Genomic DNA, 27,258 nt, shown 5'->3' on the forward strand with positions numbered 1-27,258 from the left:
ATAGAAACGTCCCTTAAAAATAAACTAATTACGGTAGGCTATTCAATAGTTTCATACCAAAAACATTTTTGTAGGAAAATGGCATAATGGTGCATTTATTTATTACTCATTGTAAAAATAAGGGTTTACGACACGTCATAAATATTTTTAACACGTCGAGTCAATTGTCAAAATGACATTGAATCAGAAAACCCTGTTTCAACTGTATTGTCGATCTTAAATGCTTATCGGAGTGAATTCTTAATTTTTTAGCAGATTTACACGAAGTACCTACTACTTAATTAAACCTTCATAAAATTTATAAATATCCACTCATATTTATCATTTTCAAAACGAAAAAATTCTGCTTGTGGCCACTGGTCAACAGCATTATATGTTAAATCAGTTTGGATACCAACGACAAAAAATATACTTATATGTAATATATAGAAAGGTATCGCCTGCTGAGATGTTTAACCAAATTTCAAGAGAACAAATTTAAATAATACAAAATGTTTTAAAAAACAAGCGATTATCACTAATAAGTAAATTTTAGCGGAATTGTAGGTACGATTTAAATTACCAAACTTTATCATATTAATTTTACCACCGAAAATTTTGCCCGCAAAAATAGACGTGGGTATAAAATTAACACGGCGATTAGATGGCGATGAAAATAAATAAGTTTTATCACTCACAATAAAATATAAGTAATAAATTAGTAGGTAAGTAAATTCGCAATGCATACCAGTCAAAGGTAAAAGCGAGACTATACTGAGATATTTCATACTTTAGAAATTATTATACAAATATGTAGGTGCCATCTTTATTTTTTATTGAATTTAAGTTATTTAAGTACAAAAGGTTTTCAAACAATGTCAGCAAAGGCACAATTCTTTTGTAGCTTGCAGCTGTAGTTACTTTTTTTATGTAAGTATGCAATTATTTGGAATGCATTTAGACACGGATGTATCGACACAAAAAAGAAAATTGAAAGAAATTTAGGGATGTCATAAATTTTATTTTTAACCCTTGCACGCCCGGCATGACATAACTTAGTTAATTTTTAATTTTGAGAAAAACTTTAAAAGATACATTCACACATAAATACCTCAATCTAACGAACCGCAACGCAATTTTAAATGAATCCACGAGCCGGAACGGTATATTTTGGAATTCCACGAACCACAACGGCGCTCCGGTGCGTTCCTGTCCATTTCGAGCGCTGAGAATAGTTAATGTGACAACGTATCACACGCAGTGTCCCGTTAATGTTGGAGTTTTAATTGCTAAAAAGGCGTCACAAATTGAGAATGTACCTACTAAAATTAATGTAATTATGACTATTTTTTAAATAATATAACAATACGATGCCGAAAACAAAAATTTGGGTCGCAAAAAACAATGAATACATAATATGAAAGGGTACAAATATCTGATTATTTTGAGTATGAATTAAATTTTTGATAAGTACCCACTGTCTATAAATTTAATTATCCAGTGACGTCCCGTGAGGGTAGGCAGGTCATGCGCTATATATATATATATATAGGGTGGCACATAATACAATTCGGCGAATGAAGGAACAAAAATACTAACATTACAACTTTTGAGAACTTTGTCGACTTTTCATGATGCAGACGATGCGGTCATTTCATTAGAAAATATCGACAGCTTAGTTCAAAATAATCGAAGCATAAAATACACATTATTATAGCCACAGACCTCCACGTACCTAAAACCTCAAGTACTGAGAGTTGGTTTCGTGGATATGTTCTAATTCTCAGTGGATAATAAAATAGGTAAATAGGTATTTACAAACAATTTTATATTAAAAATATAAGGAGACTGCGATCTGGGTTAACTTAAGGGTGATACTTGGCCCATAAATGTCACTGTTATTGTCTAAATACAGTTATATATTTACTTATAAGATAAAAAATAATTCCTATGGTCACATGTATAATTTTCCAATCACTCCTCTATAAACTCTTCCGTGAGTATTTATAGCTGAGGGACTATCGTGGTAAAATTTCAATTAAATGCCGTACCTACTGGTAACAAAATCCCGAATAAAATAATTCTAGCGTCCATTGAAATTGATAAAAGCTAATAATATTTTACCGAAATATGAATAGATGTACTAGGAGAAAATGTATGACTTTGCTTTTATGTCTGATTGCGAACTGAGGCAAATACCAAACTAAATGTGAGGAAAGTTTTGTGTTAGTTTTCTATGACATGCTATTAATTATTAGATGCCCCTTCAACTTTCATGTAGGCAATAAAGTCACGGTTTCCTACATCAAAGCTTTCTGGTTGTTTCGAATATACACAGAGTATTAGTTCTCTAACATAAAATAACTGTGGAAAAGATTATTTTGTTAAGTGTATAACAACTCGAGATTTAGAGATGATACTACACATCGCTGCTGAATGAAATGACATATGAACTCACAAAGCTGTTACATTAGGTAGATGAAGAGAATTGCAAATACGACTACCTTATTAATAGGAATAAAACTAAGTTAATGGTTATCGATCGAGCTAACCCCCTACTCGTAGCAAGTACACTCCTAGATTTAAAAACAATAGACGATTTTGTATATCTGGAATTGACTATTTGTAGCAAAAGCGAATGTGAAGCAGAAATAAGAAGACGCATGATATATTGAAAGATAAGTCTTACCACTATATTGAAGGGGCCAAGGAATTTCAATTACCATGAAAACTATGCTTTTGCAAACATTAATATTCACCGTACGGTATCAAGTTAATGACTCTGAAGGCAAGCAAGTGGAAGGTAATTATTGATACTTTTGAAATGTGTTCAAAACACATGACGAATCAATCAATCATCAAATAAAGAAACGTCTCTTGAAAATGTATATGAGATGCATTCTACAGTTTTTTGGACATATTATTTGGATCGGACCGAATAACCTAGAGAGACCGGTGGTTTTGAGTAGCCTCCAGGGAAAGCAAGGCGTCGTCCCACTAGAGCGACTAAGAAGCTTAATGGGGGGTATTCTTCACTCTACCCTAAGAGAGACAGGGGACCGTAAGGGTTGGACAGTCTTGTCTCGCAAAATCTGCAGGTGGTCACGTTCCATAGTCATAAGGGAAGAACTAAGAAGAGAGAAAGATATCATAGTTACTAGGAAACAATATTATTATTTTGATAATAATAAGAAAACACCCTTTTTATTGGCATTTCTCTGTAACTGTATGTATGTTAATATGATTTGTATGTAAAGAAATACCTTTAGAAATCATAACCGATATCAATTACTAATGGGTAACATTATACTATTTAAGTTTGCAGAAATATAAACCATATATACGAAAATTTACATATGCCTATCACAATTATATATAAAGGGCAGGTTCACTTTGAATTTATTCGTGCTTTAGGTTTTTTAATTTAGATAATATTATCTTCACGTGAAACCTTTCATGCTATTATTTTTGCGCCACCTTTATTAACGGACGCCAATGATGACTTTGACTATCCTTTTAATGTCTCTGAGATATTTGATGTAGGACGTTCTTCTTCTGTCCTTCCTTAAATAATAAAATGCAGAAGTTGCTATCGCTCGGGATGTATCATCATATAGCCAAAGTTGTAGTTTTTACTTCTCTAATTATTACTTAAATCGGTTTAACCCTCGACACCACGTCAACATTCGTAACTTTTGTAGAAGCGAAGAATGCGTCAACGCTTCTAAACATTGTTTCTGTGAATGTTAATGCATCCACCAAAAAGACTTATAATATTACCAGTCATATTCTGACTCCCAGGTTAGGTCATGATAGTATTTTTCTAAGTTGTGTAAAAGCCACGGCTTTCTCGACTTGCCATATTAGTTCAATGGTATGGTCCTGTAGCGGTCAATGACTTCGGGCTTTGTCAGCATTATTTCGACAGTATAAAAATTAGAAAGTCATTTAAAATATTGCACAATCGTCAAATCTACGGTCAGAATATTCTCCACGCGACACTTCATCAACAATTACTCGCAATTTACCAAATATTCATGCATATAATAAACGGGTATTAGTATCAAACTTAATCTTAGTCCGATCAGTAAGCTTCGTGTCAGTTGCTTCGAACAGCATTCTATTCCACTGAGCTCGGACCTCGGAACAGTATCATAAGTATTGTAACATACACTTTTAAAAAAAACTCGCTCCTTCATCCATCGAAGCAACCACCAAATCTCGACTTCTCATCTCTTCTCCTGACGACTCTCCATCTACACCTCCTGGACATCCCTAATTACAGTGGTCTCGTCCCTTAACCAACGACCCCCGCAAACGTCCCAAATCATCCAAATGTAACATGCTTTTTCCAAGGGCACTCCATTTAGGTACTTTACTATAAAATTTCCACTACAGTACTCTTGCCCTGCATCGGCTAGTTACTAATGGTAAAGATAAAATAATGCAATTTAGGTATGGCATATTGACTTTGCAATAGGTGCAATTGAACACCTAACCAGACACGCTTATCATACGTTATTATATTATACATGTACTGGGTATTTGGGGTTATCATGTGTAGAATAAAAACTAGTACGCTCGACTACTGGTTCGAATCCTACCGATGTGACAAGTTTACATAATATGTCGGCTTTAATTTATCGAATGAATGATTTAATATGGGGGTATATTTTCAAAGTGAACTTATTCCACTACGATGAAAATGAGTTACGAATGTCAGAATTCAAAGGATAAAATCTTGAACAAGTGTGTTTTATATAGAAGAATCTAATAGTATTAATTCAATCTAGTAGAAAAGTCAATTTCAAAATCGGTGCTAGTTACAAAAGTAACTACAAGTAAATATAAAAAACATATGTAACATCAACACTGTAAATAGTTTTTTGGCTTTTGCCAACAATTTGTTGACGTGGAATTTTAAAAATACAGGCCTCATATGTCATTATCAAGACTATGGATGCGATGGATTAACCTTCTTCTTCTTCTTTGATGGCGCTATAGCTCAAGTCGAGTCGTGGCCTCCTCCACCGCCGACCTCCAGCCGGAACGGTCCTCCGCACGTCTGGCATCTGGTTGGCATCTTTTGTAATGTTATCACCCAATCGTGTGCATGGCTTTCCCACTGGCCTTTACCCCCTGGGTTTCCTTCGATGATCTTCTTTGGTATCCGTGACTCAGGCATGCGCTTGACATGGCCTGCCCAGTTTAGCCTCTGGAGTTTTATGAAGGTGGAGAGTTTTGAATCTTGGTATAAGCGGTATAGTTCCGTGTTGTACCTAATTCTCCACTCCCTACCATATTTCGTGGGTCCGTATATCCGCCTCAGGATCTTTCTCTCAAAGCAGTCCACCATTTCAGCTGCTTTCATATTTAGCGTCCGTGATTCGCACCCGTATGCACAGTGCTCATGATGATTTTATAGAGCCAGATCTAAGTTTTTCTGTGGACATTTCTGGATTTGAATATGGGCAGCAATGAGAAGTACGATTTATTTGCAGCGGTTATTCGGGCTTTTATTTCTTCCAGTTCTACGTTCTCTTTTGTAATATTGGAACCCAGGTATGTGAACCGGTTGACAACCTCAAATTGATGGTTTCCAAAACTGGAACTTTGGCCTAGCCTACTCTGATTTTGTGGGCTTTGTACCATGATTTTAGTTTTGTTTTCATTTACTCTTAAGCCAATCTCTAGTGCGGCCCTATGGAGGTGGTCAAATTGTTTCTTCACAATCTGTATGGATCTGCCCATCATATTGAGGTCTGCGTAACCAACCAGTTGGATCGGTCTGCTTAATATAGTACCGGATGGATTAACCTAGCGGACGGTAACCTACATAATTATTATACTAAAGTGTCACATATTTTTTAAGTACATATTTGACACTCCGCCCGCCACTGATATGACACTAGTAAAACTATTTTAGTTTTACGTAAGTACATTGTCGCATTTTTTCATTTTAAGTGATTTAGAGTGCCATGGGTTGCCGACCGCTGTTTTAACCGACTGTACTTATAATAAACAGCCAACACTAAAATAAAATTGTAATACTTTCACAATGAATTACTTCTTTTTGAATTTATTATTGTAATTTTTCATATATAAAACATTAGTATCAATTTTTATTATCTTGTAGAAAATAAGTATTAGAAAAACAATAAAGTTTTGACCACTGTCTTCTTGAATAATATACATCACGATTTATGTTGTTGTTGTTGTTTTTATGATAACATTATAAAATAATCAACAACAAAAAACAGCAGTTTTTCCTAACGTACATTATACAATACAAAGCATAAAAGAATGTTAAATCTCATTTTTCTCCCTCAAGAAAATGACACGCGATGAATTTTCCTTTTAACTGGCGATATATTTATTTTACTCTGTTTTTCATCTGACACTTGGTAATATATTATATTTAAAAAAAAAAAAAAAAAACAGAGACACTAAGCTCAGTTTCGCATTGTTGTCTTGAAATCAAACAGCAACTCTATTGTAGTACATAGACGACTGGATAAGCCCGGCTTTCCTATATGGCGAGATCGCAATAACACTTGATTATGTCTGCCGGCTGGAAAGCTGAAGTCTCGAGAGATACGTAATTATTTTACTACGCCTGGAGTATTATGCCCCACGGAAACCAATAAGAAACCTTGTTTTTCTTTCAATAGTGGCCTTTCTTCCTAGCTAAGGAAACTAACATTGTATATTGTTTATTTAAATACAGACTATTTATCCATTATCATTAGAAGCCATTGCAGTCACCAACAGGAAAATTATTATTACTGGATTGAACTGTTTTAAATTATTGAAAAAAAAAATTATCTAAAAGAAGATTTTCCCAAAGTATTGTAATATGGTTTATTTAAAGTACCATAGTATGGTATTTAAAGCGGTATCCACATCGGCAACAAGTTGTTGGCAACCTCATTAAATGTCGATTAAAATAATTTATGTTCATATACATTATAATAATTATCGTGAAATATAATGAGGTTGCCAGGAATTTGTTGCCAATGTAGACACGGCATTAGAATCACATTGTATACTAAATAGAAAAACATACAAGTTGAAGTCCCGTCGGGTGTCGTATTTTTTTCTACAAATATTTTTTTCTATTGTGTATATGCATGAGATGTTTTAAAATTATACATCTTCAATATATAGAGTGTTACGTTCTCAAATCTTGCGTTTTATTCGTAGAAGTTTACTAAAAAAATATTTTTTCTCGTGAGTTTATGCATAAGATGTTTTCAAATTATATAAAAAAAAATTAAGTTATATAAATGATCAACACAAATAAATTATTATAGTAAATGTAAAATAGTTGTCTTAACATGTCAAAATTCTAAACAGAAACGCTGAATCAGTCATGGCATATACATAATAAAAGCATCCCCATTTCCCTACTATTAACTCCATACGTGCTTTTCATGAAATGTTGATTGATATTATCAAGCAATCATTAGATTAGCATTTGTGTTATATGTCTGAATAATACGGCATAACAGATATTGCACCAAATAGAGTTGAAACTATACAATAGATATATTTGCCAAGGTTCATGTATAATGTATAACCAACAGAGGGGGATGTGAACCCAAAGTCATAAGACGGAGAGGGATGGCAGATATAAATTACGATCTCTAGGGTAGAGACAAGGTTTCAAGAATAGAAATGTGGTGGACGTCAGATTTGTTCTCATCTTCTTGGCCAATTTAGCAGTGGTTTTGAAATTTAACAAATTAAGCACTTGTCAGTGTAGTCAAGAAAAAATTATAGGTAGATCTTTTTATAATGGGAACAAATTGCTGATTATAATTTTAATAACCAAAGTCCATTCAGTAAAAATGACCAACGATTATTTATTGTATTTATTTAATATTAATTATTATTAGATATTAAGACGTTTTTCTACAAAAAAAACTTAGGAGATACACTTATTAGGGTCCAGAGTCAAAACGGTTATGTACATATTATTATAAATCGTGGGGTTGCTGCCAAAAGTTGGCGAGTCGATAATTTAGGTATTTAGAGTTGACAGATTAATTGGCTATATGATATAAATAATATGTACATATGCTAACGCCCATGATAGCCGAGCGGCTTAAGTGTCGTCCTATAATGTCGTGGGTCCCAGATTCGAATCCTGGGTCTGGCAAATATATTTTTTTTCAATTTGTGTTTGAACATAAGGTTGAGCAAGTGGCTAACATACGAGAAAAATCTGCTAATACAAACCTCCACCCTGTGAAGGCCCATACGATCCTATTAGGATCGGACATGGTCAAAAGAAAGACATAGGTATGCTAAAAAAAACTCAAGGTCATCCTATACATAAAAAATGCACATAAAGCAAAAAAAAAAAGAATTATGTCAAACTTTTAAATTGTAATTATGTACTCAATAACATGATTTCGAGACTTCGGCTGTAACCCCAGGTTATAATATGTGTGCCTGTCTTTGGTGGTGGCGTCTCATTTTTCTGCTAGGTTTTTAATACTGCATCCAGTTTTATTGGACAGATAATCGGCTTCCTCAATGATAGTTTGATAGGACCATCAAGGCGGAGAGTCGATGTAAGGTGAAAGTTACTGATGTCCGCCTCATCTGTTTTAAGAAACATCGTGGATGCAATGCGTACCTGTATAATTATTATATAGATTAAAAGAGAGTACCCTAGCCAAAACAGAAAATTTGGTACGGTAAGCATTTATGATTGACAACAGCATACTGCGTTGCTCACTTACACGATAATATAGACTTATTAAAAGCGTATCCGGAAATTTGTACGTAAACAGTTCACCGCAGGACACTTATTCGTGCTCCGCAGTACGTGAAACATGAGATCGTGTAACATTTAATCAAATGACGAGTTCTTCGTTGAACATTTCACCGTGGAATACATTTGTATGTAACCTAAAGACATTGCAACTAATTTGATATTCTACAAAGGTTTGTAATATCACTGAAAGTCACGGTTGTACTCGGATGAAATCAAATGATATACTTGTACGAAAGCTCAAAGCTAAGGTATACTGATGTTTAAGAATAGATCTGATGCTTCCGGCGGATACTGGGCGTGCCATAATATAATTTGAGAGTAACGAGGAGATACGATAGCGGATCATGCAGCCTAGGATGTGATGAGAGGCTGCATGCTCCACCTTTGACGTCGCGAAGAATCAACAGTACTTATTATATCTACTGCGGAGCAATGAAATTTTTTTTGTTTTTTTAAGTTATTATTATTAAACTGTTTTGTCATCATAAAAAATCAGATCAAAGCCACTGCTTTGCAGCATAATATATTGTGAAAACGTGGACACAAAAATGCAATACAGAGGAACTGATTAGACCCTTTTAAAATGTGATACTGGACGAAGGTGTTATGATTTCCCTTGGCGGCGAAGCGCAATGCTTTTTCATCCTACAATTTGGTGAAATTTCGACTAAACGTAATAATTGCGAAAAAAAAATACAGAAATTTACTTTTTCTCAATAAATTTAACAATAAATCAAATAATAATAAAAATAAGACCGTATATAAAGACATATTAATACACACACGTACCTGTATAATGTTTTATTTGTATCAATATAATATTAATGAATTCATTAAACAAACTAATAAAATAAGTCTGATAACAAATTTTCAACTATCCTTATTAATGTAGAAAATATAATTATAATAAAAAAAAATTAATCCGTCTGATATCAATTAAACTATACTTACTTAAAACAATATCTAAAATTCTATTTGTCTTTAAACTATGTTTGACTATTTCATTATTTTACAAATAGAGCCATTAGTTTCATTATCTGTAACCTTTACTTTTCTTTACCTTACTTTTCTAAAGTAAGTAGAGATAAAATATCAAATTCAGATTATTAGTTAAATATAATTAAACCAGAGGTTGATTGCAAAGTAGTTTATATTATCAGTTTTTTTAAGACTATTTTTGAGCTTGATTTTTTATGAATCTTTAGTTAACAAGTTAATGACACTTTTTTCGCTATTAGCATTTTATAATTGCTTACTAATATATTTCTAAAAATAAAACAACCTATTTAAAGTTTTAAATATGCTTGGCGGAATATGGAGGCCACAAACTTTAAAACTAACGCTTCAATAACCGTGTCCGGAAACTTGTACGTATGTAGTTTGCTGTAAAAAGCCGTGTCCACATTGGCAACAAGTTGCTGGCAACCTCATTAAATTTCGATTAAAATAATTTTTCGTCAAACAAATTTTGATAATTATCGTGAAATATAATGAGGCTACCAGCAACTTGTTGCCAGTGTGGACACGGCATTTACACTTCACCGTGAAATGTTGTATCGGAAATATATGGCCGTATATTAAAAACAGTCCAACCTCTTTGGGTCGTATAGTACTGATATAAAATTCATGTCTATATAAAACACGGTTCTTGTCGGTTTACACTTTACAGGAAGCCAGCAGCAAACAAATTTTGAAAATAGCCGATATATTGGGCTATTTTGTTAGGTTAGGTTGAATTTTCATATTGAATCTAATAAAATTGGAGACCGTATGGTATACGGTCATTTCTTTCCGATAGAAAGCTCACGAGGAACTGTGCCACAGTGAAATGTTTTACGTATAATTTACATGTAACCTTCAATAACTGTTGTGTAGTTTTTTGGATTATGTTTGTTTCTTCTAAATATGCATTGCACATTTGTTTCGCTTGATTCTTAGTGGTCATCTAAACTGAATAAACTAAAGAAGTCATGTCATGAGGTTTTTTTTATAATTCTAACTAATATAATATGCGGACAAACTATATTATATTCTATGGCAATATTCGTCTCATAGAGAGATGTAAGTTAACAGCACCTATATAATTCGGTATAACCTTGTCTCGTGACGTAAAAAATAAATAAACTTTCTTTTCTGACAGCCCGGCAACAATGTCGCCGAAGCAAACAGTATAATTCTGTAACAGTTTTCAAAAATACAACAGAGTCGATGGTCGGCGGGTCGCCTACGCTAAATTGAGCTCTCCCCACACTATTTCATGTCATAGACAATAAAACAGATTACAAAAATAAATGCTCGAGCTCGGCAGGGAGTCTCCACAAACAACTCGTAGCTTTTGGTCGGGAAAAACATTTTCATCTCATGGCCACAATAAAAACAAACACACACGAATAAAACTTTATATTGCATAATTAATTTTGTAATATTCCTGCTGCGTGTGAATTATCTGTGTCTTTGATTATATTAAATTTATTCCAAGCTATTTTTATTTTATTAAAATCCCACTTACTCCAAATATTATCTGATGACACAGTTATGTTGAAGCTAAAAACATACATTCGTCTTATTATATTATATCTATCCATCAGTTCAGTGATTGCTAACTTTTTGCTTCGTGATACGCTTCAGACACTTTTTAGGAACTTGATAAACACCTACCTAACCGACACATATTAAAGTATAAATAGGAAAATTATAAATCATACTTACATGTATAGTAATGTGCAATGATATATCGATACAAAGTACTACTTATCAGACCTTTAAGTAGATAAATATAGATAAAAAGATAAATCCGCGCCGCAAGCAAAAATCTGATAGAATAATCATTTTAACATACTTAATTTTAAAACACCTCCGAGAAAAATATATAACTACAAGAGGAAATCTTTTTGAAAAAAAAATACGATACCCAGCGGAGTTCAAACCCGCGCCCATTACATTCACGCCCATGTACTTGTTCATTGAATAAAAAAATGTTTATTATTTTAAGATACCTTCTATCCAAAGCTAGTTTTGTTTGTATATATTGTTTTAGCTTTATTTTTTGTATTTTATATTTCATTCACCATATCTCCTTTGTCTCCCATTGTACTTTTTTATTAAATTACATCTTTCATACGGGCACCACGCAGCGCCACCAGGAATCTCTTGGAAGAATTACGTCTTTCCAAGTGATGCCAGCATTCCGTAACTCCTTCATATACTACCTCTGGATGGTACGAGTATTTAGCGAGAATCCGGTTGGCTTGAATAACAGGCAGACCAGGCTTCAATTATCTTGAGGCATCCATCCATATTGGACATGCCCGAGCTGGGTTTAACGTTGCTTCTTTACTTTCACAGTAATAATGGGTTGCATGATCTAAATTCTTATCTCATTGTTATTTTTTGCATCAAGTTAAATATTGTTCCAGTCTTAAACATTACACATGAAGTTCACCACCAGGTATTTTAACCTGTAGATTCGTTGCACTGGGACAACTGCAATCTCATATTAAGTTAAATAAACAAATACCTATATAGATATACTACGGAATTGTTGGTCATGAAATTTAAGCTAATTTCGAAAATCATAAAATGATGAATATGTCATGGCATTATTTTTTATGACGGAAAATCAGTCATGCTATACTACCAATTAGTGCAAATGACATACTTTAAAGTTAACTCGTTTCCAATCGATCTACGCTCCGGGCTCGGGCACTATTCTTCTTGTTAATTTTCAAATCGACGCGAGGAAATTTTTTAACAACAAAAATATACATTACTCTTCTATAAATATAGTGATATTTGTTCGAATATTAACTTTTAGATATCATTGGACACTCGAAAGTACTTCTGTTTTTAAGTACTTAGATTAAAATTTAAAAAAAAATCATTGGAAAATTCAACGCAAAGCAAAATTTTATCAAAATTGCTTTTACGATGACCAGTTGTTATAACCATAACCACAATATGATTATTAAGCTGATTTTGCGTTCTGAAATATGTAACACATCCGCGTATATAGCACCGATTTTGGATGGCTTATTTTTTTATTTTTAACTTGGAATCTGCGCCATTTGGTGGCTTGTTATTTCATGATAGGAAGTTTTGCAGGAAACGTAATGAAATATATATATATATATAGGTATATTAGATCGTTAAAAAAAATGTGAGTTCATTGATGTATGAATTATTATTTGATTATTATTATATAATCATAATAAATGCAGGACTTCGTTAAAAATTTACAGATTATTATAACATGCACCATAATATTATGATTACTTTATTTGACATAAAAGTTTGAATTTTTTGCATCCAATTTCACAAAAAATCGTAAAGTTCTTTCGGTAATAAATCAACCAAATATATACCAAGAATGTTTTAACGACGAATAAAAATCTGTCAGTGCTGTGAAAGAAACTTTACCCGAAAAGACGGTGTATTTGCAAAAAAATACCACTTAAACATTTTTAAATCTTTTTTTGCAGTGATTTATAGCTCTGCCAAATTATAAACTGTCATTTTTAATATTACATTCTTATCTCGGCTTATTTTGTTTTTATTAAATAACTAACACTTTTAGTATTGTACTAATATTAAGAATAATAAATTATTTTTTTATTATATGTACTTCAGTGGTTATTTTTCAAAACTGGACATGTCCACTATTCACTCCTCAGATATAAATGAACTTTTCTGTAACTATATTTGTCTACAATGATAAAGATAAAAAAATATTTCATATACATAATCTGCACATTATAAACGTTAATAATAATTCTTAGATAGAATATATTATGCAGTGGACATAAGTTGTAATGAAATAATGATGAAAATAATGAAATAAGTAATGTAAACAACGTTGGACGTGTCCTTATTTGAATGTCAACTTACTTTTTGAAACCTCTTTTCAATATGAAATTGGTGTTTTGTGGCTATTTTTGAAAGTCAACAAAGTGTGTATGAGGTTATAGAATGATATTCCGATAATAACTCATTTTCGGCATATATGGACGTGTCCAGTTTTTAAAGTTAACCACTGACTTATATATAGACGATTATTTCTGCGAATAAAGTTCTACTGATGATGGGTTTATAATACAAAATTGCTATCAATATTACTGACACGAAATTATATGATTAACTGTATTTTGGCTTCTTATTGTTAGCAAAATGGGATTCTATCGTGTAAAATCAACATATTATTATATATATTAATATATTTTATTAAATGGAGAATATTAAACATGCGAATTTTCATTATTATTGCTGTATTACATAATATTTAGTTTATTTTATTAAATTTTGTTAGTGTCATAATAACTATATTAAAATATATTTGATAAGCTTGCGATAGTTTACACTGGCGTTGGCGTAAAGTCATAATCGAATTTTAATTTTGCTTGACGCCTTTTGCAAAATATCGTAATGTTATTAACTCGGCCGATATCCGTCGATAGTAAAGCAAAGTTCGCAAATTGTACAGTGACAAATTATACTTTTAGAAATAGATTCCGGAGTTTTTGGCAGATTATTACATTTCGTAACATTGGTGGCACCTTTCTACCAGCTTGGTTAGCGAGTCAAAATACATTATACGCGCTCGCCGGTCGACGGTGCCCACAAAAAACGGCATAACTTTATATTATTATATTCTTTTCATTGTTGTTTTTTTTCTCATTCTTAAGATTTCCTTAATACAGAGTTTAATTGTATAATTATTTAAATAACTCAGTTAAATAACCCAAAAAAGATTACTGTTATAAGCAGAAAGAAAGTTTTGTGATACTATACTTACAGAATTAAAGTGAAAAGCAGGATTACAGGTATTTAAAAGAAATTTTAAGTTATTTCTCATATTATTAATATATAATTTTATTTATTGAATGAAAATTGCGTATTTATTATTTTTCAAAGTACTATTTTTCAGTACAACAATACAATAAGTACATTACAGAAATAAATATATATTTTAACGTAAAAATATTCTATAAAAACCGATTTTGAACATGAGTTATCTCTGAAAGTGTAAATTTGTTTTTAAACAAAATTAAATATTTTAGAGAGTGTATAAATCATTTTTAAAAATCAACAAAGCAAAGTGGCGTTTAGATAGAAATGAGTTATCCAATACACAATCAATCCAAAAAATCTGAATTTATTTAAAACGTCAATAAATACCTACAACGCATTGTGTTCGCATTTAGCACGTTCAAATCAAATTTCAAGTTTATGGGCACACGATGTTCCCACGCTAAAATTCGTTAATAGTTTAGCTGCCAAATATAAATTACTAACTTAAGTTAATTTAGTAATTAGTAATAAAATGTCCTGGTATTATCACTTTAATAATATATTTGTTTGGTTGTTAAATATGATGTAAATATAATATATTATGACAAGTTGCCAGGGTAAACTGCATTCTGTCATTTTCATACACCGGTAATGTAGATAATATGTAGTAGTGTATGTAGAATTATAAATTAAGTACCTAGGTATATATAAGTTAATTTTGACAGCCAAATATGACATATTTTAAGAACTGTTTTAACTTACTCTTTTTAAAAATATCCTCGATTAAATGAGTGATATCTTTATGTGTAATCTCAATTTTAACAGTAAGTAAAATAATAACAACACTTTAATTATGTTTTAAACTATCACACAAAAGTGGAAGAAACATTTATGAATACAGAACACTCCTTTTATAACATTCCTCCCTCCCGAAATATTTAGATCTAAGAGATATCACGTTTTTCACGTCTCATATTTTTCTTAGAATTTTCTTTTAACAAGACTGTTTACATCCTTTTGAATCTTGTATGCGAATGAAACAGTCACTTGATTAAGAAAAATATATACTTTCGCTTTCTTATTAACGAAAGGAAAGTGTTTTGGTTTCATTCTCTCGTGATACAGGTGCTAACTATTTATATTATTGTTAACCACGTGCTTCCAGAAAGAATACACTCATTAAGATATTCATACTTTTATCTGAATATATAAGAAATGTCATAACACCAATTTTATCGTTAGTGTTTTTTTAGCACTCGTGTTTTGCTATCGTTCGTTCGTAAAATTGGCTGAATGCCATCAAATTTTCAGTGTCTTTAATAAAATCGCGTTGGCTAGGGAGTTTGTGAAAAATTGTCAAAGTCAATAGACTTAAGACATCGTTGTATTGCAAAGAAGTTCAATAGGTAAGTTTTTCCTAATTATAACTATATTACAATATAATTTATTCTTTTAATAACTCCCCAGTTATTAGAATGGTCATTTACATGCACTTTATCAAATAATTCTCTAGATGCCTTATGAATTGTTTTAAACATAATGTAGGAATCCACGTTATAATTTTTGAAGGTGTTCTCACTATCAAACAAAATGAATTACGTAAGAAAATCTATTATATTAATTAAACGATCATCTTCTGTTTTTATATTGTTCGTAAAACAGATGTATCGACGACATAGATGTATTAAAAGTAGAGGGGTTATTATAGGTATGATGTGAAGTGATTACCAGCCTGCCTCACCATATCTTCATATAACCTTCCATCCCTAGATCGCAGGGCTGGAAATGGACCGGAGCGCACCGGAGCGCCGTTCCGGTTCGTGGAATCTGTTAAGTTATCGCTCCGTCTCGTGGTTAAAATATGTTGACCGTCTGAGCTAGATACGCCATATAACATAAAATCTATCACATTTATGTTTATAAAATACCCATAAAATTTGATAACCATGTTAATATCCTCAGAAAATTTTCGAGCGCTCCGGTTCGTAAACTTTTCCATTTCGAGCGCTGCTAGATCGACGATTTGACAGCTGACTTAATATTATTCTTCTTTCTTTCGACTATGTCTGATCCTAATAGGATCATATGGGCATCCTCTTCATTTCTTTCGTCGCTCTGTATTTATAATGCGTAATTGCTGGAAATCTGAAATGTACTGCCAAAATAGCTTTTAATAAATATAACATTTCATGTGCGAAAGCTAAATATCAAATAAAAACACGATGGTGTGTAGTCAATGAGATTAGGATGATTATCATCGTGTTTCTTGGAGAATGCTATTCAGAAAAAAAACGTTGTTCAAATTTTGAGAAAAAAATATAGCTTTAGATGGTGCTGAAGATTTGAAGCATTACATTTATCTTCCAAACAACTTTTCATTATTTTCAAAAATACTACAAATCCGAACAAAGCCAGATATTGACAAAACATATTATAGATACATAATATTATAGTACATATAAGGATTTCGTGTTCAATAAAATCTATGGCTTAAATAAAAGCACTGTATTATTATTTTTTACTATTTTTATATTGTTATCAAAATCATGATAGTTTTCCAGTTCTCCAAAAATATAATATCAACCAATTTTCTATGCCTTATATCTTTCGATTTTCTTGCGGCGTTCTTTAATTATTATAGTTTAATAAAAGAGCCAAACTTCAAATAAGCCATGGTAGCTATTGTTGATAAAATATCTTAACGTTCTTGTAATAATTATGTTGGTTATTTCTCCACCATTTAAAAACTCGCTTGTTGCTTTTAAACGCGCCATTTCTACTATGTTGTATAATCTACCGTGATCGTATTTCAAATGTATATCTTTATTTATTATTTTCTTTTTCACATATCTGTACTTTCTTACACTAGTATAATATATAAATTCTAATAATATCACCAATGCATATCTACATTATTACTAAAATATAGCTTATTCGTTTTATAATTATTAATATTATTTTTCTATTTTTCATTTATTTATATAATATAATATATTGTATACGTTTTCTTAATCTAAAGGTATTTCCTTGTCGTCTGCACTGTTCTCAGTATATCTAGAATAATGATGTCCTACTTTAAGCTGGCTGTGATCTACGACTTTCCTTCATTATTCCGCTATTCTATATGGCTGAAGACAATTATTTAACAATTAGTCTCCCTTTTGGCCACTAATTGCACTAATAATCAAACCGTTATCTTACTGTGCAAAGAGCATACCGTTAGACGGTAAGATGAAACTACGCCCTAGTTTAAACCGTATATATTTATACCTCATCTTTCTCTCAACTCTGCGGTATATCGTGAGTGATACAGTCAATGCAAATCAAGTGATACGACAAGATCACGCGGGGTTCCTTTTGGCCAATAATCGTCAAACAATGATCTTACTGTGTAAAGAGCATATTGCGTAACGGTAAGAAGAAACTACGCCTCAGTTTAAAGCGTATACATTTATATCTCCTCTTTCTCTTACTTCTGCGGCAGACCGTGCGTAATGCAGTCAATGCGAATCAAGTGATACAACGAGATCACGTGGGGCTCGTCAAGGTTTATTTAAAAAAAAAACGATTTTCACGCTAGCTGGTTAAGGAAATACAAATAGAAATAATTATTGCTTTCTCTTCCAAATTTGAATAGAATCAGATTACATTACATTTTCACTACAAAATTCCTATATTGCGATCGACGTACTGAATATGCCTGTAATATAGAAATTAGGTTTTCCCGATAAATATTATTCTCTTACATTTGGGGTTTTCAGTCTCAAGCCACTGATATGTATATGTAGGTCTGTAATATTATGATAGGAGTTTGTACACGTACAGTAAATATATTAACCCAAAAAATGAAAGGGTAGTGGTGGGTATAAAAGAATAAAATAAAACAAAAGCGTCAGTAAGCAACATGATAAATCTGAAAAAATGTATACAAAGTTTTAAATTGAACAAGAAATGGCTTTTTTCGTACAACGTAACGCAATTTGCAACTTCATTCCGTAGGACACGTGATCTATATACATATAGACGTGGCTAAAAGAGAAATGTTCTATACCTTTAGATTTATGTCGTCCATAAGATTGCAGGAGATACAAAAAGATTCGGGAAAGACGACGGTGGTGACAAAAATGACCTGATTTATTTCAAAGACTACCTGAAAATAGACAGAGATTCGTGTTTAATAGGTTACTTTTATACGTTTCCACTTTTATTTCCACAATTTCGTAGCACACCTATAAATATTAATCAATAAATATAAGTGATCTAATCTGAATGAATATAAAGAATCCATTATGAATTTCGAACGTATTTATCGAATGTTGGTAAACTGTACAGATATTAACATCGCTAAGTTGGCATTTCTGATTTAATTACTCTAGCAAATGGCTGTTACTTTTTGATATTCATTGTATTATTACTCGTGTGAAGTTATACAAGATTTTTAAACTAAATAATAATGCGGAAGACAGATCGTGATGGGTTGTATTTTCATGCGCCTTACAAATTTGTTAAATAAATGTCTTAGGAGAAATGAGAAGTTATCTTGAAATGACTTGCTATACGAATTCATTTGTAACTAACCTAATTAGTATACCAAAATTTCTATTATGCCTTCAATTTCAAACGTTTAAACTTCATCTACATAGAAAAAGGTTTTCTTCAACACATTGGTTTTAGTTATATTTTTCACATTCACATGACTTTTACGGAAATAATTATATGCGACAATTGTTGTGTATTATTTAAAATATATTTATTAATTAATTGTATTTTATTCAAAACTATTCTTAAGATTTAAAAATATTGTATTCTTAAATTTTGCGTATATTTACTATAAATAATATATAAAATATTTAAATCACTTGCTACAAATCATCTTCCGTACCACAACCATTAAGGTAAGCGCCTTCACTTCTCTAAGCGTACAGAAAACTTTCTCTACAGACTTAACATCAGAAAAGCTGTGTCTCTTTTTACTCAATTAAACCTCCGTAGTCTGGCTCCTTCGACGCTCATTTTCCTTTCCCTTCTATTGAAGAGGAGTCTCTTGGGTGTTTGGTAGTTTTCCATCCTTGAGACAGGACTTGGCCAACGGAGCCGCCCAAGTGAGACCACGAAGGGTTCATTGTACAATGCGTATATTTCGTGGATATACATTCGTTCACATGTGCCATATTTTTTTCATATGACTCCAAACACCCTTTTCAATATATTTCTTTCAAAGATATCCAAATTCCAGTCGTATTTTTTTGATAAGACCCAGCATTCCGATTCATAGATCAATATTGATCGGACGACTGGTTTTGTATAGCTTACTATTTACTACATATTATACAGGTCATCATGAATTACTAGTGAGTAAATTTGTATCTCTTTAGAAGAATCTCGTCAAATCTAAATGTGTACCTAACTATCCTGACGCCAAAAATATATGAATCAGAATTAGTAATATGAGTGTTACTTTGATTTACGTTACAAAGATGACATTCATTTATTAACGGAATATGAGAATACGACAAATAAATACATCGTACTTGGGTTGGTAAAATAGTGATCAGAGCCCTCACTCGACAATCAAAAAACGTGTGTTCGAAATTCGTTTAGTCCAATTTTTTTACTAGAATTTCTATAATAACTCTATTAATGTGGCTTTTTTATGTTATACGAGTATAATTATATACTAGTAAATTTAATTTAAAAATTACTTGTGCCACAAAATAAATCAATTCAACAACAGCTGTACGCTGTTTTTGGAAATATGTAAATATTTAATACACGACATCAAAATAAGTGTTGATATTTTTTATTCTAATAATTGCCGTATTGGCTAAATATAAATGGTGTGGAATTTGAGGCAGTATATTTTCGTATATGTAAGTAGTATTTTATGGTAATATTCAAACAATAAATTGTAAATGGAATTTTTAATTCACAATATATATATATACATGAAACATCCACAGTTCGCACGTTCTGCAATATGCTAAATATCTCAATATACTCGTAATATATCATGTTGAATGTATTTAGATATAATGAAAAAAATATTCTATTAAAAGATAAGTATCAAAAAAATGTAGTGTTGATATTTGAATCATTATATTTTGTCATCGTTGATATTAGTACCTATAATAATATATTATGTAGTACGTGGTTTTTTTTATCTGTGTGTATTATATTTTCACTTCATATTTAAATATTTATGTCGCATAACGCATATTAAGAAGGCGTAAGCACGACGCTTTTTTATACGAGAGAACGAAATCTCAAACGAAAGACGCCCGTCGTCGGTGGAGTTTGGTGGAAATATTATCGTCTGATCAGTAGGTATACATATTGTGTGGTATCCTCTCAACTAACTTACGTGAAAAAATATACATGCGTACCTATATCGCAATGTAATATAAATATGATTTCCTTTTAAAATGTCATTCTCATCATCTCAGGTACTTTCGGTTCGCTGTTAGATGAATCCAATTTATTTTCAAATAATATAATAAACTTTACAAATTAATCGGTATTAATAATAAGTATACAAAAAAACAATAGAGTAAAATTATAAAGTATATAAAACGCCCACAATGGCCGAGCGGTTACCGCGTCGGTTTATAATGTCAAGGGTCCCCGGTTTGAATCCCGGATCTGGCAAAATTCATATGATGTTAGTTTTCAATGTGTATTTGACCCGGAGTATGGCCTTAATAGGTTGAGCTAGTGGTTAACATCCATTTCTCGTAAAAAAATCTCTCGATACAACATCTTAAAAAAGAACATATTGTGTACAACACAAAATGACCTAAGTAGACCTTATTAAAAATAATATATAAAATAACGTCTACCTAAACTCATTCTCACGTAGGTGTAATATATCAACTTTCGAAGTGATTCGGTTCCACACAGTTATTGCCCTTCGAATCGGCATTACCAGTGTTAATTATACACATTGAGATAACAAACTACAAATGCTCTGGGACAAGTGATACAGGTGAAAACTACCTAGAATGGCAGAGTTCTCATTTACACTGCACTGCGTATAAGTTGAAAAAAATGCGTGTTCAAATATATATATCTTCTAGCAATTAGAGACTATAGTATGTAAACTTTCTAAGAAAAAGTCAACCCCCCACCATAAGGTTGTACTTCAACTGATGTGAGGCCAAATTATAGATCCACTCTCAAGTCGGTTTCTAAATAAGGAATTGTAAAGAATTTTTAATTCAGTAATATCCGAAAATACGAAGCCCAATATTTGCAGTGCCGTTTTACAAACGATAACTCAACGTTAGTTTACTGTCAAACGTATTGCCAAGATCTCTTATAGATAATATTCCCGGAAGAACTCTGCCATGCATCGAATATTATAAAACCAACACTCATGAGGCTCTAGTAAACTATGAAATATTAAATAAGTATATATTTTTCATATACGTTTTTTCTCTTTTTACGTTTTTTGTCAGTCCCTTCAAAAACGTTGAATCGGGGTTTCATTGTTATACCTTTCATAAAAAAAATAGATTAAAAATAAATCGCGTGGATATCTGAAAAATAATTGAAAAGAAAGTTAACTTGCCACTCTCGGCATAGAGTGTGGACGAGAGAAAAAATGAGTCCTTGCATGATTTTTCATAGGGGCCCAATATTTCTAACTATGTTCACTGTTTTTGAAGGCATTTATGTTCAAATCCAAATACTTTGCTACTCGCTTCTATTAAATTTTATATTATTGTAATATAAATAATGCTTATGTATTTACACCTAAGTAATGACATATAGTTAATGTTACCAACATTACAGGATACAATGGAATTTTTCAATCGTATGCACTCAAAATACAATGCAAACTGCTGTTTCAGTAATATTACATTACATTTATTGTAACAGCTAGTATCGCCATTCGGTTAAGTTCGTTTATTAATAGCACTTCCGAAACCGAAAGGTTAATTATAACCGGTTCCATTTTTAGCGGTGACTGTTTTTAGTTCACTGAGTAACCAATTTAGTAGCATCTATAAAATTCAAAACTGGCGCCAAAATCAACAATTCAAAAATTCTCCATTGTACACTCTACTTAGGCCGATTATACACGATTAGGTAAAATACCGATATGGGCTGCCAGTAAAATTTAACCGTCAAAACGCGACTAATCTCGCAGAAGATAAACATTGTGACTGATCATGTATGACGAAATAGATATAACCACTTGCTATGGCCTCCCGAGGCGTTCGGACCACCCGCTTTACGCGATCAGCAAAACCATCGTGTAGATAGACTAATTCAGTATTTCCCAACGTGGGGCAATTTTAATGTTTTGGGGGGCAATGCACAAAACATTAATATTACATGTTTTTACGTTAAAAACCGTCAACATAGAAAATACAATTACGTGGCTTTGTGTCAAGACGAACAAAATAGGTACTTACCCAATTATTACAAATTTAACAAGAAAATTACTGTGGCCATTTCCATCATCATATTTAGTTGAATACGGTTTTAGTGCTTGCTGTAAATGATTTGTTATTGATATCACAAACCGTGGAGATTAAAATTGACAAAATTAGTACCTCACATAAAAACTCTTTGAAGTTCACATCAAGCACAAGTATTGCATTAATTTTCTTCCAAGTTGTACATGTAACATTATATACATATTTACTTACGAAAGTTACATTAAATAATTACAAGAATTTTCAAATTTTCTAGCTTAAACGATCAAAAAAATTTGTACTTGATAGAAATACTGAATAAATATACTGAAATGTCATTTTGGCACTTCATATTGATTTCTTGAGTATCGCACGTATATATTAATATTAATAATTTAGTTGCTAGGACCCACTTGGCAACCAATAATAGTTTTACTTTCTACGGATTTCTTCCGAAATAACTTTTCATACAAAACAGAATTAACTGAAAATGAAATCTATTCTACTTAAAGACGGCAAAAGGTATTAAAAAAATGTATTGGCATCGTGTTCTGATATATTCTAAAAGTTTCAAATGTCTAGCTAGTCGAAAAGTTAGTTAAAAATCAATTGCAAAATTTGTACCGGACAAACAACCACCAGATAAATAAGAATACGAGCTAAGAAAAACGTTGTAAAATAGTATTGTCTATTTGCATTTTTTATTTGAAGCAATTCACTTTTTTCAGAATTTGTTAAGTAACTTACTATAACATTTTGATAGCATGGAGATTTTTCAAGCGTTGAATGGCATGGCACAAATAATGTTGGGAAACACTGGACTAATTATTATAAATCAATAGTTTTATTTGATGGTGCAAGTGAGCCGTGACGTTTTACCTGCTCCGCCTGCTCGTATAGAATAGCTCTGGCTATTGCTAGATTTGACGGTCAGGTGTGAACAAAATATTACAATATATATTTTTTTAATGTTACAGATATTATCAATTTTATTAAGGTAACAAAATGGCTCATAAATTTATTAATTCTCTGATTATTATTATGTCTGATGACCTTTCGGTACTCTCTTGAGACATAAATACGCGATAGAAATATCCCGATTAGATATTTTGCGCTATATGAATTTTGTAAAATATTTAAATATATGCCAGTCTCTTTAGGGAGGGTGAAATGTAAATTTAGTTCTTTATTACACTCCAATAAATTCTCATTTCTGGAAAATTATTATTTTTCCTCAAATATTATTCTCGCCGATCATTTTCCGGGTGGCCATTAAGAAAATGGCCCGTCTTGCTTTGTAATAGGCAGACATAAGAAATAGAAAACTGAGAAATTAAAATCAAATTAGCAGTGACAGAGCATCAATCTACCCGCTACGCTTTTTAGTTCATAGTTATCGATCGCTAACAGTTAAAAAACGGTTAGTTGTTGTTTTATCGTTAATCTTCTTTTTAACTTGTCTAATCGTTCTACAATTTGTATCTTAAAAATCTATTTAGTATTGTGTGAAATTCGTTATAACTTAATACTTACTTCACCAGTCAAGAAAAACTATAGATCTTTGAAAAGCGTTGCTCTTCTCAACTTCAATTATCAAATTTAGACAAATTCCGGTAATCGGAGCTATCAAAATGGGAACAAGCAACGTGCAATTTATTATTATTAGATCTAACCGCGTATCGTTAGCCCATAGACGCATATATATTAATTATGAGGGGCTTAATAACAAAAACGCCAGTTTCTATTTTCGTAAAAATGTTGGCGAGTCATTATAAATTCCTTATATCATTCTTATAGGTATAATATCTGAAAAGATATTTTTAAATATTTTTGTATACTAATAATATAATATAACATTTATACCATATAAATTATAGCATATAGAATAGAAGTAATCCCCCCTCATTTATGTAGATAATATGACATTGTGTGTTTATAACTTGCATTTACCGTAAGGCTAACGAGGATATAGCACTGAAAAACCCTAGATTACGCGTCAATGAATTTGTTCGATCTAAAAGCTCGACAAATGAAGTTGTTGCTATTTTCAATAAAACATATTATTACGTCACCGTCAGAATTATTTAGAATGCATAATTATGAAGCTGCCACTACGATTTTTACCCATTCAGAGATAATACACAAAAAATCATTTATTTTGCATTACGCAAATCTATAATGGTCATATTGTGTGAATTTGTTTTTTTGCCTTAAATATTAATGAATCTAACTATGTATATGGATATTATGAAACATTTCAAGTTACTCAACTGCTATGTTTTTTGTATACAAATACTAACTGAAGTACCCGGCTTTGCACAGGGTCGCTTCGTGGTTATATTTATCTTAGATATTTAAAAAATAATAAGAGGTAATTATTTTTTTAATATTAAAATATCTGTGTAATACAATATGGCAATATGAAAATAATTCTAATAGGAGTAAAGGTCAAACAAAAGAACACTAAATTAAAATCGAATCCAAAATATGAAAACGTTGTTAACGTGATTAATATGTAGTCAGTAGAAAAATCAAAATTGGATGGAACAAACAAAAAACAAACTTTGTATTTTATATAATGTTAATTCAGAAACCTTCGCAGATGTGCGCACAACAACGGACAAAAGTTTCATCGCAATCGGATGAATGGTATAGGAACGCATAAGAATAGAAGAAGATGATGACTTTCTAATTCAGAAATCTTCGTGGGCATGCGCACGACAACTCACCAAAGTTTCATTGCAATCGAATTAATGGTATAGGAACGCATACGAATAGAAGAAGATGGTTGGACTAATTCAGAAACCTTTGCAGGTGTGCGTACAACAACGGACAAAAGTTTCATCGCAATCGGACGAATGGTATAAGAACGCATACGAATAGAAGAAGATAGAATAGAAGAAAAAGAAGATGAAAATAGTTGTATCAATTCAGAAACCTTTGCGGGCGTAAGCACAACACTTGATCAAAATTTCATTGCACTCGGATGAATGGTATAGGAACGCATACGAATAGAAGAATATAGAATAGAAGAAGAAGAAGATGGTTGTACTAATTCAGAAACCTTTGCGGGTGTTACCACAACAACTGACGAAGGTTTCATTGCAATAGGATGAATGGTATAGGGACCATACTAATAGAAGAAGAGAGAATAAAAGAAGATGGAATAGAAGAAGAAGAAGAAGATGGTTGTACTAATTCAGAAACCTTCGCGGGTGTTGGCACAATTACTGACGAAAATTTTATTGCAATCGGATGAATGGAATAGGAACGCATACGAATATTAGGATATGGAATAGAATAAGAAGAAGAAGATGGTTGTACTAATTCAGAAACCTTTGCAGGTGTTACACAACAACTGACAAAGGTTTCGTCGCAATCGGATGAATGATATAGGAACCATACGAATAAAAGAAGATATAATGAAGAAGAAGAAAAATATGATTTTTCTAATTCAGAAACCTTTGCGGGTGTGCATACAACCACTTACCAAAATTTCATCGTAGTCGGATGAATGGTATAGGAACGCATATGGGACAAACAGACAGACAGACAGACAGAAATTCATTTTTATATATAATATATAGCCTATACTCTTCGCGTATGTGCAAGCAATAAGTTGACAAAGTTTTATCGCAATTAGATGAACGGTATGGCAGCGCATAAAATACGAATACACAAACAAATAAACAAACAAACAAACAAACAAACAAACAAACAAACAGACAAACAAACAAACAAACAAACAAACAAACCAACAAACAAACAACTATTGATTTTTATATATTAGATATAAATCGTCAAATCGCAAAACCCACTCTGAACATTTTTAAAATATTTTTTTTATATTTCATGACATATTATTGAAAGTTTTGGTATTCGATATCATCGTTTTATGTCAGTAAATAAATATGATGAGAAAATAAAATACTAAATATCAACGTAGTTATAAAAAAGAATCTCCTGAACGGATTTGTAACTCGACGAGTCATATTTAAATTACGATTTAAATGCAGTATAAGTAAGTACTACGTTTTAAAGACAGTATTTACCTATTTCATTGTATTGCTATATTATATTATAAGACATCATTTTCAGTCTAGGACGCAATTCAGAAATTTGATCAGTGATAATTTATTCTAACAAGTTAAAAAAAAAAAAACGTATAATTTTGATATAGTATACAAACCAGAAAACACAAAACTTCTTCAATGTTACCTTCTGGCCGAGATTTTAAGAATGAACGATAAATAAGGAAGGATGAAATACGTTTTAAATAATGATATTCTA

The 27,258-nt window shown here is 31.7% G+C and overlaps 1 protein-coding gene across 8 annotated transcripts in view; it reads left to right on the forward strand.

The window, feature by feature from the left end:
* The window catches only part of pHCl-1 (pH-sensitive chloride channel 1), a 269,845-nt gene that overhangs the window by 57,972 nt on the left and 184,615 nt on the right, over window positions 1-27,258 (forward strand). For 2 of the 8 annotated variants that reach the window (XM_085952313.1, XM_085952346.1), the window contains exon 1: window positions 14,335-14,580. The exons of 4 other annotated variants lie outside the window; for them this stretch is intronic. The gene's annotated coding sequence lies outside the window, so the exon portion shown is untranslated. Of the gene's footprint in view, window positions 1-14,334; window positions 14,581-15,886; window positions 15,955-27,258 lie in introns of those variants that run through there. 2 more of the 8 variants (XM_085952321.1, XM_085952338.1) reach the window with 2 other exon arrangements.

This window comes from Rhyacophila brunnea, unplaced genomic scaffold (genome assembly GCF_057557595.1).
Source record: "Rhyacophila brunnea isolate RB1 unplaced genomic scaffold, BYU_Rbru_1.0 scaffold_10, whole genome shotgun sequence".
Lineage (NCBI taxonomy): Eukaryota > Metazoa > Arthropoda > Insecta > Trichoptera > Rhyacophilidae > Rhyacophila > Rhyacophila brunnea.